Below are 13,595 nucleotides of genomic sequence, written 5' to 3' on the forward strand. Positions count from 1 at the left end.
AAAGGGTTTACTCATAGCTATAGAACCTTCTGCTAAATTAAAGAGAGAGACCAGACATATTTATATTTATATATGCGTGCGCGCGCGCACACACACACATACAAGGGAGAAGCCATAGTAGAACCTTACCATGGATAATTAAGGTTATTATGAGTGACAGAGGGAGGGCCTATTGCAGCCCGCCAGCATGGAGGAGTGAATTCAATGGATTGTGACTAAGGAATAAGGGAGAGAGAGAGATGAGAGAGAAGATAAAAGCTTTCTAAAAATGAAAGGATTTGTGCAATAAATGTATGAAGATACCAAACATGTTTTCCAAAAAAGAAAAAAAGAAATCTAAGAGAAAGATATTAACATTGTGCAGAACCTGCTTTGCCTCCATTTAGAGTCGAGATTTGCTGTCCCATTCTTCAGTCCCCTTTGTTATTCCTCCAGTCAAATTAAGTAATCTCATCAAATTAATATATAGTAATGTGTATTAATAATGTCAAAAAATTTAAACGTTCTTCTTATAAAATTTATTTTATAATTAATAAGAAAAAAAAACTTATTTTCTTCAGATGAAGAGTGGATTTTTCTTCCTGACAAAATACTTTCAGCCAAATAAAGATAGAAATATTTTGTTTGGAAAAAACTCATCTCTTTATCCCAAAAAAAAAGTTTTATTTTTTTTGTTAATTACAGAATGAATTTTAGAAGAAGAACGTTAATTTTTTTTAATGTTATTAATATACATTATTATATATTAATTTAATAAAGTGAGATCAGGAACAGCCAGGCAATGGAACAGCAGGTCTCAGCTCCTCCATTGATTGATTAAATTGCACAACTTTCTGAACTTCATATGGATAGAAGCTGCATGTGCAAAGCCAACTTTCATGATTATAGATATGCAATGGGGTCAATATATATACAATAAGAGTACAGAAGTGACAGTTGCTACTTGGCTGGTGAACACATATATACAGTACACCCAACAAAAGTCGTTCAATGTTTATTTAAACCCACTAAATGTCAGCAAGTTTAAATTCAGAGTTCATGTCAGTAAGTTTGAAAAATCCACTAGATGACTACTGTAGCATTATCCCCATATAAATATTTAACACAATTACACATACTGTAATATGGTTAGCAGAGCAGGGTGGTACCTGGTATAATAAGTTAGACCAAAAGTAATTATTATTCCATTAAAAATCATAATCATAATTAAAAACCTAACACAACCCATCTCACATCAGCAAAAGCGAAGCCTCTAAGTATGCCCTCATGAATATGAATTGTTTTTAAGTTAATAATTGCCTGAGATTAAAATTTGATAGAACTCTGAATTTAAAAAAAATAAAAATAAAAACTGGGGACTTCTAGGATAAACTAAAGAATTGGCACCTCTGTATAAACGAAAGTTGTAGGATATTTGAACGTACTGATATTTGAGTGTGTGATATGAAAATAAGAGAGTGATGTCTACAATTGGAAGAGTATATTATATAAAAATATACAACCTGAAAAGTATATTATATATATAGAAATATTTTGTATTCTATAGTATATGACTTAGATTGTATAAAACACGCCTCAAGATACAGGAGAATGATAATTCTGGAATAGCATAGAAGCTCTGAAGATTTAATGAGAGGTGGAAAGATTTTTTTGGTTCTTTTTATGGGGAGCATTGATTTGGTTCAAATGTGATTAGACCTTACGCGTCGGGCAGCTGCAAAACAATTACTGCAAAGCATTGAAGGCAGATACAGAAGATCGGACAAGAGCCCAAGAGAAGTGGCAATCAAAGATGCCAAGTTAGGTGGTTTGAATTTTAATTGCTATATATGTCCATCCGAGAATGGGGAAATGGGCAGTGATGATGCTGCAGCAAAGTTGATGTTAGGTGGGGTGCAGTGAATGCAAGGCTCAGGCTTGGGAATGGCCCTTGATGAACTCCTAGGCACACTTCAATCGGTATCCCGAGTCCAAATATTTTTGAATAATCCACGTGACAGGTTATTTTTTAAGGGTTATGATCGCACCACTGGAATAGAATCTTAATTTATATGTATAAATCTACACGAAACTTAAGAGAGTCATGTTATATGTATTTACGAGATGATATGTTTGATAATCGAATCAAATTTTATCTGATGATGAAATCTGATCAGACTTTATGATCGAGACTTTATCTCGGATGATCGAGCTTCATCCAGTGACAAAATGATCAACAACGATCGACGTGAGTTACAACGACAAAGAGAGAATGCATATTTTAATAATAGTCGCTGTAAGGCATTATAGTAGGGTAAAGAGAAAATGTATTGACGATGAACAAGATAATAAGAAGAGATAGAGTTTTTTTTTTTTTTTTTTTAGGTAAGATGAGAGGGCCAAAAGATGAGGGTGGCAAATTTATAAATTGAGTGAGAACAATTTTTGTTATTTTTATCCTTTTAATAACTCACTGTCAGTGTAAGAACTGATATCCCTGCCTGCCAAAACTGTGGGGGGTGGAGTCAACTGTCGGGTTTGGCGTTACCCCATGCAAATTCATGATATCTGCTACTGCTGTCACCCCATTTAATGGCTTACCCAGAAAATTTTGCACATTCAATGGCTTCTTGTTGCTGTCATCTCTCTCGTCCTTTGCATGCCATGCACCCTCAAGTTGGACCATTGCTTGAGTTCATCATTAATTTTTTTTTCCTATAAAATTAATGGAATACTAATCTGGGAAAATCTGTACCAACTAATAGTTGTGTGCCACGAAAGCATGACGTCAAATGTTCATGGGTCACAAATGATACATATCAAATAAATAACTAAATTGCCCATGACGCAGATTAATTGGCAAAGAAAGAATTATTGGGACGTTGCTCTTTGAGTTTTTAAGTTTGGTGTTCAAATACTAGTCAGGAGATAGTTCAACAGATAAGAAACGACCATGAAAAATGAAAAATACTTGTCGTCCTCACATTTGTGGTTGTATTAAGGGTTGAAACTTGTCTACCGAGTTTTCTAATTTACCTCTTTTACTGAAATCGTGGAATCGAACAATGGGGATGCTCGTCATGATGCGTTAATAAAAATAAATAAATAAATAAATAAATAACTAGAGGTCTACTCAGGAACGTCCTCCATGAAGTTTGAATATTGATCCTAAATTAATGAAGGTATCTTACCACAAAGACAATTTTTAAGGGCTTAATTGCCCTCTGAACTTTGCGTTTTACTCTAATTTTTTATTTTAAATAGAATTTTTAATTTTTTTTAATAATAACATTCATTCTGTTTTTATTTAATTTTAATTATCGACTGAAATTAAATAAAAGTATTGTGTTATTATTAAAAAAATTAAAATTTCAATTTAAAATTAAAAACTCACGTAAAGTTAATTTTTTTTATAATTAACCTTTTCTTAAGAGTGAATATACCTTTTTAAATATAAGTTTAGACAAACACAGTGGTTTACAGCCTTTTTGGTTGTGGATAAATTAAAGGCACTTTGTTTTTAAATAAAAAGTACTTTGGTTAAAATATGCTAAAATTATTTATTTGTTGTGAACAAGAAAAAAAAAATCAGAGCTTCACAAAAATAAAAATAAAAATATCTTAAACAAAATTGACATAATCAAAAGTTATTTTTTCAATAATAAAAATTTTATAACATTACTAAACAGGCATTTGTCTGACCATTGCAAATTTTTATGTTTAGCTTACATTATTTGTGTGTCGATGTAATTTGGGTCAATTGTAAAACCACATCTAAGGATTGGCAAAGATTACAAAAATCACAATTAATATTTGAGAAGTGGTAATAATATCTCCTCTGTTAAATAAAAAAAATTATTTTACTCTTTATTTTCTCTCATTTATTATCTATTTTTAGAATTAAAAAAAAAAACTAGTTGTCACTAACTACTAATGGGTATTTGGGTTCAAATAGAACCCAAAAACCCCATATAGGTTCAATTGCAAATCCAAATGAAACTTAATTTGGGTTTACCATCAAATTTAAATTTAGATTTGAAGATAAAAGAGATATTCATGATAAATTTAGATCTAGACTTAGAGTTTAGGATTTAAGATTCATCACTAGATTCGTATCACTAAATTCGTGATGAACTTAGATTTAAGTTCATCTTGAGACCAAATTTTGGGTTTATTGATGAGAGAGAAAGGGATCGAGATAAACCTAAAATAAGAAATTGCATATTTGTTGGCAAACTAAGAGATAGAGAAATTAAAAAAAAAGAAAAATAATTTAAGATAAGAGAGAAAAAATGAGAAAGGAGACAAGTTTTTAAATATAAGACTATTTTGGTTATTTAAAAATATTTAATAGGATAAATAAAAGTAAAGACAATGTAATACCCCGAGGGCCCAGAGAAGTTAGAATATATCGAGGATAGTGTAAGAAAAGGAAACAACACCAGCTGGATACCTTTTGGGCTGAATGTTGGCAAAGAACTCCCAAGTTAAGCGTGCTTGACCTGGGGTAATCCAAGGATGGGTGACCCCCTTGGGAAGTTCGTGTAGGCCCATCAGGGTAAGTTGTTCCGGTCTTTCCTATCGCTCGAGCGGGATGTTACAGGTGGTATCAGAGCCGACCCTTGGTGAAAGCGGTCCGATGAGGGCGGGGAGTGGCGCCGGGGCTTGAGGGCCTGTACAAGGAGCGGCTTCTGGCAGGCTTCTAGGATGGCAGCCCCCAAGGGGAGAAGGTCTGGGACCAGTTGTAAGGTCGCATAACGAGGACGTCATGTGCTTAAGGGGGGGAGAATGTAATACCCCGAGGGCCCAGGGAAGTTAGAATATATCGAGGATAGTGTAAGAAAAGGAAACAACACCAGCTGGATACCTTTTGGGCTGAATGTTGGCAAAGAACTCCCAAGTTAAGCGTGCTTGACCTGGGGTAATCCAAGGATGGGTGACCCCCCTGGGAAGTTCGTGTAGGCTCATCAGGGTAAGTTGTTCCGGTTTGTAACATCCCGATCGAGCGATAGGAAGGACCGGAACAACTTACCCTGATGGGCCTACACGAACTTCCCAGGGGGGTCACCCATCCCTGGATTACCCCAGGTCAAGCACGCTTAACTTGGGAGTTCTTTGCCAACATTCAGCCCAAAAGGTATCCAGCTGGTGTTGTTTCCTTTCTTACACTATCCTCGATATATACTAACTTCTCTGGGCTCTCAGGGTATTACATTCCCCCCCCTTAAGCACATGACGTCCCCGTCATGCGACCTTACAATCGGTCCCAAATCTCTCCCCCCTTGCATGGCCGATGTGGGATTCGCCTAAGGTGCCTACACGCACCCCCCATAGGGGCCTCACGCCCCCCTCGGGACTCAGCCTCCTCGCTGAGGTTTGCCCCACCACCGCGCTCAGAGGCTCGGGGGTCAGCTCTGATACCATTTGTAACATCCCGATCGAGCGATAGGAAGGACCGGAACAACTTACCCTGATGGGCCTACACGAACTTCCCAGGGGGGTCACCCATCCCTGGATTACCCCAGGTCAAGCACGCTTAACTTGGGAGTTCTTTGCCAACATTCAGCCCAAAAGGTATCCAGCTGGTGTTGTTTCCTTTCTTACACTATCCTCGATATATACTAACTTTTCTGGGCTCTCAGGGTATTACAGACAAATTATAATATAATATTAAACTTTAAGAATAATCAGTGTATGTTATCAAACTTCAAGAATAATTTTTGTAATTAAGTCTCAAGAGTATCGCTATTAATTTTTTCTATTATTTTTTAGTTTAACTACAATGAAAACACATTTTTTTTTTTTAATTTTTCGGTAATTTTGAGTAGCTAATTATTTTTTTTATTATTATGATAAGTATTTGTTTCTAATTAATTATTACAGTGACGAAACAAACACCATGCAGTCTAATTAATTTTATTTGTCTAGGTATTTTGTCACATTATTATATCTTATAAGGGCCATTTGGTAAATTTATTTTTATAGTAATATCTGATTTACACTTTTTTAAAAAACTACAGACACATTGTCATTTTATATTAGTATACTATATTTATATATGGTAAATTAAAAATGGAGGGCTCAAGTATCATTTAATCACAATTTTAATCTTGAAGAAATATGAAATTAAAATGTCAGTTATTATACTAAGTGATGTTATTAAGATATATCAATGAATTTATTTGAATAGAAATGTCGTCGTCAAGCCTCTACATATGCAAAAAATGAACAATCAGAAGGCATAGGGAGATTTTCGTGCAAATATTTCGATACTTAAGTTAAACAATGAAAACTGTTTATAGAGGAATATGAAAGTAATATTAAGTAATTTGGATTATGATTATTTGTCAATAATGTCTATCTTGATTACTATTAGTCTGACTGGGAATATGATTATTATGGTTGACATCTATCTCTTAAGAATAAAGTTTATTTTGCCATTTTTTGAGGATGAAATTTCTTATGAATGATATTTATTTTAATATTTCAAAATTCTTTTAGTATTATAATTATTTATTAATAAATTATATATACTTTTTAGAATATTTGAAGGGATTTTTGGATGTTAAAGTTATTTAATTTGTGTGTTTTGCGATTATGGGGATATTTGCACCTTTTAGCCAAATGAATTATTTTGGATTTTTAAACTTTTAATAGACTTTTACCTATAGCACAACATTAAGATTACATCAATTGTAGGAAGTTGTAAATTACAATAATGGTCTTTTTTGTCCCATTTATGTTACTTTTTATAGATATTTCATGTGATTTATTTTTAATATTTTAAATTTTTAAATTTTTTTAACTTTTTTTTTTCTAACGATACATCCTTGTTAAGTGTAAAATGTATTTATTTTATGAAATAAAATTTGAGTATATGAAGTACTTAAAATAAACTATGAAGGGTGAATGGCCTAACTACGGTTGGAAACCGACAGTTTTGATTTTGGAATTAGAATTTAATTGTCTATAGATGGTTTTGATCCTAATTACTTGATGGTTCAATTTTGATTTTCAAAAATTCCAGTTCAAACCAATTTAATAAAAAGAAAAAAAAGAGTTTAGACTTATTTTATATAAATCAAACTTTCTACCTACTTTTTAGATTCGAAGGAATCAAAACTCACATAATTCACTTACCATTTAAATTTGCAACTCCTTTATCTCAATCGAAATTATTTTTAAAAGTATAAATTATTGTGTATTGTATTATATATTTTATATTTATTTAATTTATTTTTTCATGTTTTGAATCGATTTCTTATTTTTAAGAATCAGAATCGAATCGTAAATCTTTGAGTTTGATTTTGATTTTTGAATTGAAATTGTTATACATATTTCTCGCACTACTCCTTATAGGTTAAACTTGACTCAGGAGGCCGCCCTGATTGTTAAGGCCCAACAAGTCGACCTCATCGCTCAAGGCCTAGTGGGTCCCAAGCTGAGTTCGTCAGAGCAAGCTTACACATTGCTAAAACTTGAGCTCTCAATGATACCTTTAGCGAGCTCCCAGCAATATCTTTAGCGAGCTCCCAATGATACCTTCAGGAGCTCTCAGCGATACTTACGGTGATGGCGAGCTCCTAGTGACGCTTCCAACTCGCTGGCCTAACTAATCAACTCGTGTAACAAGAAGACCACGAAATAATCAGGGAACAGTTGTGAATCAGGCGTTGTTTTGGCTAAGCCATCCAGGCCCGATCTGGCACCATTATCTCAGCCCATTTTTTGGCCTATGTCGGTCCCATCTTGGCCCTATATTAGACTGCAAATAATATTATTGCAGCCTCTTTTGGGTATTCTCGCACCCGCTTCAAATACCATCCTCATTAATGGCAGATCTCATCCACATTAATAGGGGTCCCGTCGACACCTTACTACCACGTGGGTACCTTCACCGGCTTCGAATATTCAATCCCATCACCTGCAAATGCACGCAGCAAGCGTACGAAAGGACATCTCCTTCTCCTATATCAATAAGTTCTTTTCAGAACTAATGTATGCTTTTTTCGTGAACCTACTGATACACTGCATTTTTCTTATTCCCTTACTCACTTGAACATCGAAGTTCTTGTAGAGGGCCAACCGACTGAAGGAACGTGGATCGAACCATACAACACTTCTCGGCGTGTTTTTTTCTCTCTCATTCTTTGTTTATTTGATCATCGCGGGTCAACGAATCACGGTCGACCAATTCCTAACGTCGACATTTTACCAAAAAGACGATTTCGGTTTGAATTTTAGAAAAATGGTTTTGATTTGATTCACGTTTTGAACCAAATCATGATCGGGCCTAGTGCCTGTATGTAAAATGTAAAATCAAGAAATTTTAAAATTTATTATAGAATTGATATATTATCCCAAAATTTGATAATTTTTTTACTAATTAACCCTTTTAAAAAAAATCCAAATGTCACATCTAAATTCGCCCAAGCAAAAATGCCAAGAGCATTGGTCCCAAGCAAGCTGAATGGGTAGATAAGATTTGTTTATATATAATTAGGGACAAAGATGCCAATACAATCTATATTTAATCTCTCAGTTGAATAAAATTATCTTAAATTTAACTTATTTTATTTCATGTTTAACAAGATACTAACAATTAATACCATATTTTAAAAAGAGAGAAATTCATAAATAACCTAAAAGAAATTTAAAAAATTGTTTTTAACCACATTCTAGTAAAAAAACGTTTTTGACAAATCAAACAAACTAATTGCACTCTATACCCACTTTTATATAAGATGCCTAAAATACCCTTAATGAGATTTTAAATTAGAAAGCTCACATTGTCCTTATCTTCATTTACTAAAATACTCTTGTCTCTTTCATATTGTCTTTCTCTTCTCTCTCATCTTCTAACGTTCACGTTACTTTCTTTTTCTCCATTGTTAAACTATCTGAACTCAGTCATTGATTATACATTCAATTTTTTTACTTGTTGGGTTATTTAACAATCTTCATCAATCACAGCGATCTCATTGAAATCTCACTCAACAAGATTCTTTATCTCTAACAAACAATTTCACTGACTGAATCTCTAAGGATTGATTTCATTTCTATTTGTTTTGTTTTGTGATCACATTGCTTATAAAGGTTGTGTAGTATGTTTATGGATGTAAATAAAATATATTTTGATAGATATTATTCCAGATCTATACTGATTTCCATTAAAATTTAATTTTTCAAAACTGCACAACGTCATCGGGTTTTGTGGGACCATGAAACCTGATTTTTTAATAAAAATAGATTTTTTTTTTTGTGGCAATGAGATTTTTCAAAGTTACCCAATAAAAAATAATGTATTTTTACATTTTTTGACTTGATTAAAATTATAATTCACAATAAATAACAAAAAATAATTAAGTGTTCAAAAGAAATAATTCACAAGGAATGATAATAAAACACAACCAATACATAATTAAGTGTTCTAACTACTAACAATATTAGATTAAATTGATGTAATGATTACAAAATTTATTCAAAAATAAAAGTATAATTTTTAAACAATAATTTATTTTTGGGACTATTGAATAACTTGGAAAAATACCATACCCAAGAAAAGAAAAAAAAGAATAAAAATAATCATTTTAATAAAAAAAATCGGGCTTTGTGGGGCCACAAAACACGACCCGAGTTTTGAGGGGCCACAAAACCCGGCCCAGGCTTTGTGGGCCCGGGTTTTGTGGGGTCATGAAACCTGATTTTTTTAATAAAAATGGATTTTTTGATCTTTTTTTGGGGGGCATGGGATTTTTCAAAGTTACCAAAAAAAAAAAATGTATTTTTACATTTTTTGACTTGAATAAATTTATAATTCACAAGAAATAACAATAAAATCATAATAAAACACAATCAATACATGATTAAGTGTTCTAACTACTAACAACATTGAATTAAATTGATGTATAATTTTTAAACACTAATTTATTTTTGGGACTATTGAATAATTTGAAAAAATCTCATGGCCAAGACAAGAAAAAAAAGAATAAAAATAACCATTTTAATAAAAAAAAAATAAGGCTTTGTGGGGCAGCAAAACCCGGCTCGGGCTTTGTGGGGCCACAAAACCTGATTTTTTAATAAAAATAGATTTTTTGATCTTTTTTTTTTTTGGGCCATGGGATTTTTCGAAGTTACCCAATAAAAAATGATGTATTTTTATTTTTTTTGCTTAATTGAATTTATAATTCACAATAAACAACAATGGGATGATAATAAAACACAACCAATACATGATTAAGTGTTCTAACTATTAACAATATTGGATTAAATTGATATAATGATTATAAAATTTACCCAAAAATACAAGTATAATTTTTAAACAATAATTTATTTTTGGCACTATTGGATAACTTGGAAAAATCCCATGGCTAAGAAAAGAAAAAAAAATCAAAATAACCATTTTAATAAAAAAAAAAATCAGGCTTTGTGGGGAAGCAAAACCCGGCGAGGGCTTTGTGGGGCCACAAAACTTTATTTTTTAATAAAAATGGATTTTTTGATCTTTTTTTTTTTTTGGACCATGGGATTTTTCAAAGTTACCCAATAAAAAATGATGTATTTTTACATTTTTTTGCTTAATTGAATTTATAATTCACAATAAACAACAATGGAATGCTAATAAAACACAACAAATACATGATTAAGTGTTCTAACTACTAATAATATTGGATTAAATTGATATAATGATTATAAAATTTACCAAAAAATATAAGTATAATTTTTAAACAATAATTTATTTTTGGTACTATTGGATAACTTGAAAAAATCCCATGGTCAAGAAAAGAAAAAAAAAATAAAATAACCAATTTAATAAAGAAAATCGGGCTTTGTGGGGCCACAAAACCCGGCCCGGGTTTTGTGGGGCTATGAAACCTGATTTTTGAATAAAAATAGATTTTTTGTTTTTTTTTTTTTTGCCATGGGGCATTTCAAAGTTACCCAATAAAAAATAATATATTTTTACCTTTTTTGAATTGATTAAATTTATAATTCATAAGAAATAACAATGGAATGATAATAAAACACAACCAATACATGATTAAGTGTTCTATCTACTAACAACATTGAATTAAATTGATGTAATGATTATAAAATTTATCCAAAAATAAAAGTATAATTTTTAAACACTAATTTATTTTTGGGACTATTGAATAACTTGGAAAAATCTCACTGCCAAGAAAAGAAAAGAAAAAGATAAAAATAACCATTTTAATAAAAAAATCAGGCTTTGTGGGGAAGCAAAACTCGGACCGGACTTTATGGGGCCACAAAACCTGATTTTTTAATAAAAATAGATTTTTAAAATTTTTTTTTTGGGCCATGGGATTTTTCAAAATTACCCAATAAAAAATGATGTATTTTTACATTTTTTTGCTTAATTGAATTTATAATTCACAATAAACAACAATGGGATGATAATAAAACACAACCAATACATGATTAAGTGTTCTAACTACTAACAATATTGGATTAAATTGATATAATGATTATAAAATTTACCCGAAAATACAAGTATAATTTTTAAACAATAATTTATTTTTTGGTACTATTGGATAATTTAGAAAAATCCCATGGCCAAGAAAAGAAAAAAAAAAGGATAAAAATAACCATTTTAATAAAGAAAATCGGGCTTCGTGGGGCCACAAAACCCGGCCCGGGTTTTGTGGGGCCATGAAACCAGATTTTTTAATAAAAATGGATTTTTTTTTTTTTGGCCATGGGAATTTTCAAAGTTACCCAATAAAGAATAATGTATTTTTATATTTTTTGACTTTATTAAATTTATAATTTACAAGAAATAATAATGGAATGATAATAAAACACAACCAATACATGATTAAGTGTTCTAATTACAAACAACATTGGATTAAATTGATGTAATGATTATCAAATTTATCCAAAAATAAAAGTATAATTTTTAAACAAAAATTTATTTTTGGGGCTATTGAATAACTTAGAAAAATCCCATGGCCAAGAAAGAAAAAAAAAAGGATAAAAATAACCATTTTAATAAAAAAAAATGGGCTTTGTGGGGCCACAAAACCCGGCCTGAGTTTTGTGGGCCCAGGTTTTGTGGGGCCATGAAACCTGATTTTTTAATAAAAATAGATTTTTTGATCTTTTCTTTTTTTTTTTTTTGCCATGGGATATTTCAAAGTTACCCAATAAAGAATAATGTATTTTTACCTTTTTTTTGACTTGATTAAATTTATAATTCACAGGAAATAACAATGGAATGATAATAAAACACAACCAATACATGATTAAGTGTTCTAACTACTAACAACATTGGATTAAATTGATGTAATGATTATCAAATTTATTCAAAAATAAAAGTATAATTTTTAAACAATAATTTATTTTTGGGGCTATTGAATAAGTTGGAAAAATCCCATGGCCAAGAAAAGAAAAAAAAAGGATAAAAATAACCATTTTAATAAAAAAAATCGGGCTTTGAGGGGCCACAAAACCCGGCCCGGGTTTTGTGGGGCCAAGAAACGTGATTTTTTAATAAAAATGGATGTTTTGATCTTTTTTTTGGGGGGGGGTCATTGGATTTTTTAAAGTTACCCAATAAAGAATAATGTATTTTTACCTTTTTTAACTTGATTAAATTTATAATTCACAAGAAATAATGATGGAATGATAATAAAATACAACCAATACATGATTAAGTGTTCTAACTACAAACAACATTGGATTAAATTGATGTAATGATTATAAAATTTATCCAAAACTAAAAGTATAATTTTTAAACAAAAATTTATTTTTGGGGTTATTGAATAACTTGAAAAAATCCCATGGCCGAGAAAGAAAAAAAAATGATAAAAATAACCATTTTAATAAAAAAAAATCGGGTTTTGTGGGGCCACGAACCTGGCCCGGGTTTTGTGGGGCCATGAAATCTAATTTTTTAATAAAAATGGATTTTTTGATTTTTTTTTTTTTGGCCATGGGATATTTCAAAGTTACTGAGTAAAGAATAATGTATTTTTATCTTTTTTGACTTGATTAAATTTATAATTCACAAGAAATAACAATAGAATGATAATAAAACACAACCAATACATGATTAAGTGTTCTAACTACTAACAACATTGGATTAAATTGATGTAATGATTATAAAATTTATCCAAAAATAAAAGTATAATTTTCAAACAATAATTTATTTTTGGGACTATTGAATAACTTGGAAAAATCCCATGGCCAAGAAAAGAAAAAAAAAGATAAAAATAACCATTTTAATAAAAAAAAAATCGAGCTTTGTGGGGCCACAAAACCCGGCCCGGGCTTTGTGGGGCTATGAAATTTGATTTTTTAATAAAAATGAATTTTTTGATCTTTTTTTTTTTGGGCCATGGGATTTTTCAAAGTTACCCAATAAAGAATAATGTATTTTTACATTTTTTGACTTGATTAAATTTATAATTCACAAGAAATAACAATGGAATGATAATAAAACACAACCAATATATGATTAAGTGTTCTAACTACTAACAACATTTGGATTAAATTGATGTAATGATTATAAAATTTACCCAAAAATACAAGTATAAATTTTAAACAATAATTTATTTTTGGGACAATTGGATAACTTGGAAAAATCCCAT

Source organism: Diospyros lotus, chromosome 4 (assembly GCF_014633365.1).
Source record: "Diospyros lotus cultivar Yz01 chromosome 4, ASM1463336v1, whole genome shotgun sequence".
Lineage (NCBI taxonomy): Eukaryota > Viridiplantae > Streptophyta > Magnoliopsida > Ericales > Ebenaceae > Diospyros > Diospyros lotus.